This window comes from Lactuca serriola, chromosome 4 (assembly GCF_051521515.1).
Source record: "Lactuca serriola cultivar US96UC23 chromosome 4, Lser_US96UC23_V15, whole genome shotgun sequence".
Lineage (NCBI taxonomy): Eukaryota > Viridiplantae > Streptophyta > Magnoliopsida > Asterales > Asteraceae > Lactuca > Lactuca serriola.
In genome coordinates, this window is record NC_136411.1 from 146,036,548 (window position 1) to 146,042,547 (window position 6,000).

At 35.2% G+C, this 6,000-nt stretch overlaps 2 non-coding genes and 1 pseudogene across 2 annotated transcripts; all 3 read right to left on the reverse strand.

Moving 5' to 3' along the window:
• Positions 1-4,440: 4,440 nt before the first annotated feature.
• Positions 4,441-4,604, reverse strand: LOC145103327 (U1 spliceosomal RNA). Its single transcript, XR_013706428.1, has one exon. It is a non-coding gene; the product is annotated as a U1 spliceosomal RNA (small nuclear RNA).
• Positions 4,605-5,331: 727 nt separating this feature from the next.
• LOC145103341 (U2 spliceosomal RNA) lies at positions 5,332-5,527 on the reverse strand. The gene has a single exon (XR_013706441.1). It is a non-coding gene; the product is annotated as a U2 spliceosomal RNA (small nuclear RNA).
• A 329-nt stretch (positions 5,528-5,856) lies between these two features.
• LOC145103351 (U4 spliceosomal RNA) lies at positions 5,857-6,000 on the reverse strand (annotated as a pseudogene).

Consider the following 6,000-nt stretch of genomic DNA (forward strand, 5'->3'; position numbering starts at 1 on the left):
TCTGCTAACGAGGGATGATTTCTTGTTGAATGAGGGGATGAAAGATGTAATATCCTTAAAATTAAGATTTTACACTAGTACAAAACGGACCTACGGTCATTGTTTGTAAAAAAGGGTTGTCATGGTTTTGGTTATTTGAGTCACTAAAAATTATTAATCAAATTACAGTATTGTTTTAGCAACATGTTAGCTAAAATCAGTCACCATTGCAAACTATTTTCACACATTTTGTCATTGTTTTACATAAAAATCTTGACAAATACTAGCCAATAACCACGGTAGATAATTGTGACCGTAAGTGTTTAATGATAGTAGTTTAAGTTCATACGAGTATCTACAATTAATTATTTTGAATATTAAAGGTTGACAACATGTGACTGTAAGTGTTTTATTATGACATTTTAGAAAATAAAACTTATAATTAAAAATATTTTATAGTTACATTCTAATTTTGATGGTATTAATTTAAAAAATAGTAAAGATAGAAGAAAAAAACATGTGACTATAAATGTTTGTATGGTGAGGGTGTTGAAAAGTGAAACTAGTATTTTGAGGGATTACAATTATTTCTCCATCATCTATAAAAAAAAAATCCCTCTTTACTAAAATTTTAATATTTTTCCTTCTTTTAACGAAAATTAGATTTCATTTCGATCTGTCTCTAAAACATTAGATCTAATCGCTCATCCTATATTTTTCTCTGACCGTCGTCCCCAAAACAGTTGGATTCACTACTTTCTTTCTCATACCCAATTACATCCATAACAACCCTTATCAGAACTGCTACACATTCGACGCCAATCATCAATGTCGACGCCGAAACCACCATCATACCCTGAAGCGATCATCGATTATGTGTTCATCTTCACCCTTCATCCACATAAATGAATCCATCGATTATTTCGTCGTTCCTTCTCCTCGAACATCCTCATCTCCTCTGAAATCCCTCTGACATCAAACCTTATCCTCTATTGGTGTTCGATTCCACATCAACACATTTCGTCGACATCATTTGTTCTATGGTGAAACGATTCCACACAACTACATGTGCTTTCCCACATCACCATCGACACTGCTCCCCAACACCACAACCTCTTTACGCCGGGTTCAGGCATGAATTTCGATTTCCTAAACCATCTCACCATCACCACCACAGCCTCTTTTAGCTTCTTTTCTTTTTATGGTCTTTTGGTGGGTTTACGATGCAAATAGTTGTTAATTTATCACCATATTCTTTAATATTTGTAGATTCTCATACTTAAAGACTCCTAAAAGTTACTCCAAATCAAAATATTTTTCAATCTGGTGACTGAGTTACCTTGAGAGTAATGATTATTCTCCGTTGTGTTTATGCATTCTATTATTTTTGCATTACCTGAATCTAGGAAATAATCTATTCGAATTCCAACATATGTAATCACTAAAGGAAGAAGTTTGTGTATCCAGGTTCGTTGTATTATTGTATTTGGTTAGCCTTTGTCTTTTCCTTTTTTATTTCTTTATATATTTGACTGTCTTTAGATTTAAGTCTTTAACATTGTCTTGTTTAAAATTGGTATTGTGTTGGATTTAGAGAAAACTGAGATAACTAGAACAAAAGGAAATCAATTGAAATAAGGTATTGAGTTTTCGTTGTTGCTTTCTTAACTCAGTTAATCGATTTAGTTCATTTAGGTTTTAATTTTATTCTAGTTATCTGTTTATGTTGATGTGAAAATATTGGAGTATTTTTAAATGTGTAATTTTGATAACCAATTATCCATGATTGTGTGTGTTTGATGAATAATGGATGAGTTTAGGTTGTAAAAAGGAGCATCTCTAGTCAGCATTGCTTTTTCTGTCTGTAGAAACTATAAATTTGTCAGATTTTCTTTATCTCATATTGTTCTGACAATCTGATAAATAACGCTTACCATGTGTTTAAATAGATGGCATGATCATGCTAAATTACATGAGTTCCCAATGTAAATGAGTTTGATAGAGAGATTTATTAGTTCATTTTGATCCTTATATTGGTTATTATTCCACATATGGACATGCATATAAGCTAGCTGAAGAGATAAAGAAAAGGGTTGCATATGTTGAATGGTTGAACCCAATATATGGCAGGTAGGTAATCAAAAAAATATATTTCTTAATTTTAACTTATTGTAACATCCCGGAATTTAGGTCATAGACTACAAACGACTAAATTACAATAAATATGTTTGTAATTTAACTCATTCAATTGTAGTGCATCTAATGTAAAATAAATGAGTTCATTTCAAATATTATAAGATATCAAACGATACCTTACTTCCAAATGTGCAAAATGTCAATCAAATCAAACAGCTCAAACTGTAACACTGGGTAATGCCTCTGGGGAACTGAAATTTTGTATTAAGTAGTTATAAGCAAATCAAACATTAAAATCTTATAGTACGTGTTACTTTATTTCTGAAAATTTAAAGAACGTCCAAAACGGAGTTCGTATGAAAAATATACGATAGTTTTAAGAAAACAGAAAGTAAAACACTAGTTTTCTTTAATCGTGTAAAACTGAATCGATTCATTGAGGTACTTACACACCTCTGATGGAAATTCCGCGAGCATTTTTGGGCTCATGTTATAGCCTAATATTTTATTACATACTCAAAATATTTTTAGCAAAAATATTTGCGAAAATCGAAAAATCGAGCATTATGGGCTATTTAGACGCGAAACTTTAAACGCGATTTCCTGGAGTTCCGTAACTTGATAAATTAATCTGTTTGAGTTTTTGAAATCCTTGAATTAAACTATATCTATCGGCACGTACGAAAAATTTCTTGACACCCTGATGCACCCGATTATGTGTGTTTTAGGGTATTTAAAGAGTGTAACCTCATGTGGGGCCCATATGGCTTTGCTAGTAGAAAGAAAAATCAGCTCTTTTCCCAATTTCTCAAGCCCACGTGCCTATCTCCGTCCACCACTCCCTTCCTTCTTGCTTACACTCCATCTCCAATTGTACAAGGCATATCTCCATCTTGAGTGTTTAATTTAATTTGAGAGTATGGCTTCCTTAGGCATGTGAGTGCCTCATTAGGCTATAAATAGAAGCTCATGTCTTCCCTCAATCCTCATAACATCAGCCATCATCTCCTCTCTCTAGTTCTTGATCTCTTTCTCACTAAACTCTTTCTATCTCACTCTCTCAGTTACACACACACACACACCCCACCATACACCACCGTTCCACCACCCTAAACCCACCAGCACCTCCTTATAACCTATACTTAATCCCCACCACCAGCCCAACCCTTCCCCTCGTCGATTTCAGCTCGAAAACAGAAGGAGAACCAAAGGCAGCAACTACTCGGAACCCTCCCCCCTGCCACTTCGTCGGAGCTCATGCCACCGTGTGCCACCGCCATCAGCCACCTCTTATGACTGTAAGTAACCTCCACTTCCGTCTTGTTTTTTAGTTGTTGATTCTTGCCCTTCATCGATCGATCAGAAGCCACAGGACCTTTTTTTTTTTTGTGTGTGCACGGACTCGACGAGAAGAGAGGAGGTTACAAACCTCCGGTTAACCAAACATACATGCCAAATAAATGTTTCTCACCCCATTCTCAAAAAATTTACAAATCTAGTCCTAAGCTTTTAAACTTCATTTTAAAATGTCCAAAATTCACCCCTATCCTAGAAATATTTCAAAACTAGTCCTAACCATTTCAAAACTAGTCACAAACTACCCTTACTTGAAAAATCTATGAATATAAGTCCAAGATTTAAATCTTAAAAACTAAATGACCCATTTGTAGTCCTTATTTGGAAATCATTTACAAACCAAGTCCATTTAATTTATCTAAATTAGTATTGGAACCTATACTTTGGTTAAGTTACCAAATAACCCTCCACATATTAATTTATATTAATATTTCCTTAGAAAACTAAATTTATCATACTAAAGAATGTTTGGATGTGAAATTTGAATGATAAAAGATATTTGGACGTGCAATTTGAAAGTTATTATGCGATGTTTATTAATCCGAATCGGAGAATTGTGATAATAAAATATATTTTAAATAAGAATTTCACGAGATGAACATTGTAACGGTGGACTTAGACATGTTATATTTAAATGGCTAAAGGGACACATTTTTGTATTTTACGATTTCCCCATTCTTACAAAGCCCGGTCCAGATAGAGTAACCAACATAGCATGAGGAGCTCTCATGATTAAGATGTAAAGAGAAAGTTGATATTGAAAAGTCGAGAAAGGAAAAATGTGACACAGAGTTTTGGTCAACACGTTCTTCCATATTTAGACAAAAATCTACACCTTGAACAAATCCTGAAATTTTGAAAGCATCGTATTTTGTAACATATCCTCTTTAATTTTTATTTTCAGATTTAAGTTATTTGAAAAAAATGAAAGAAGCAATAAAAAAGTTCAATGTTGAAACTAGGATATTGGTAGGGGCCGCGCGAACGCAGGCCCCCACTGGCACAAATTATGACATAGGTTCGACCAACTTGGGCCGACCTTAGACAGGCACCTCTCCGTAATGTGCAATGGAGATCACCAACCTAGGCCATGGACCTTCTTGATCGCCCATAGACCCTGTCCAGGTAAGTGAGTTTTCCATTCTCCTGCCCTCACCTTTTATGCAACAACCCAGCTTCTGTTTTCTTTCTTCAGCCTCCAATGTGGGATCAGGTTCACATCATCTATTGTAGTGTTCCATTAGTTCCCCTTTCCTCTGGGCAAAACGCACAGCCAAATGGCAGTTATATAATTGCATTATTTCAAGTGTGTCTGGGCCTGTTAGATCAATACGGTCTCTCCCTCTTAAGAGAATTGTAATCTTTGATTGTGGTAAATGGGAGAAGTCCATTCCAAAATTGAAGATTAAGACAAAGTTGATGCATGCTTCTGAATTACAATGTTTTCTTTGGATCAAATAAATAGTCATAATCAAATTCCACATAATATGCTTATTTGTTCTGTAGTAGTATTACCGATGTCAAGTTATAGATGCAGTGTATAACAGGAACAGTAGTGCGATCAGGAAACGTTGATAAAAGTGATCACCATCTTACTAATTGAGCAGGATCTGTTATACTATATATGCCTTCCGAACACAGGAAAAGCTTGCTTCCTATCTTACTAATTAAAGGCCGATATATATAAGTTTTAAACTTACATTGGAGCTACGGGTGTGCCAAGGCTAAAAAACAATTCCAACCTCTTCTTTGGAATGTTGGATCCTAGTTCGAATAAACTGATAGAAGTATTAGACATAACAAGGTAAGAAGTAAAGTCTTCCATTCAAAACTATTAAAAGTACTTTTAGACTAGGATTAGAGGGGTGCGCCACGCCCTGGCTGTAGTGCAACGCTAAGGCGACACTCGAGAGACCCAGCAGCAAGCCTCTGTGATGGACTCTCCCCCATAAAAAATAAGATTAATATCGAGTAGGCCGATGGCCTACATATCAGATATTAAACTGATAAGAACAGATACTACACTTGATCTTAGCCAAAAGGCCGAGAAAGGTATGCTTTTTGTTTTCTTGGGGCTTGGTTTCTATAGCCACTGCCATCTTGTATGTAATCTTCTCTCACCCGATGTGGGAGAGCAAACCTTCATTTTTGCTGATTTAATCTCCCGTATATGTAGACTTCACAAACATCAATGCATTTAATTGCTCAAAAATACTATCCATATTTAATTACAATACAAAAAAAAAATCACATAATTACTAACAGACTTTTTTTTGATTACATGAAAACTGTCTGATTATTAATATTACTCTTAGGCCATCTAATTAGGAGGGAGGATTAGGATATACTAAAGTTTTGACAAACTAAGAATTTTTAGGGCTTCCCAGTCAAAGGAAACCCTTCCAGAAATTCTCGATGGCCAAGGGAGACCCAAGGCCAAAGAGGGGGTTTGGAAATAGTTTTCAACCAGCAATTGACGCGCCTCGGTTAATACCTCATTAGCTGCGTCATTGCCCCAAGCGCAAAGAT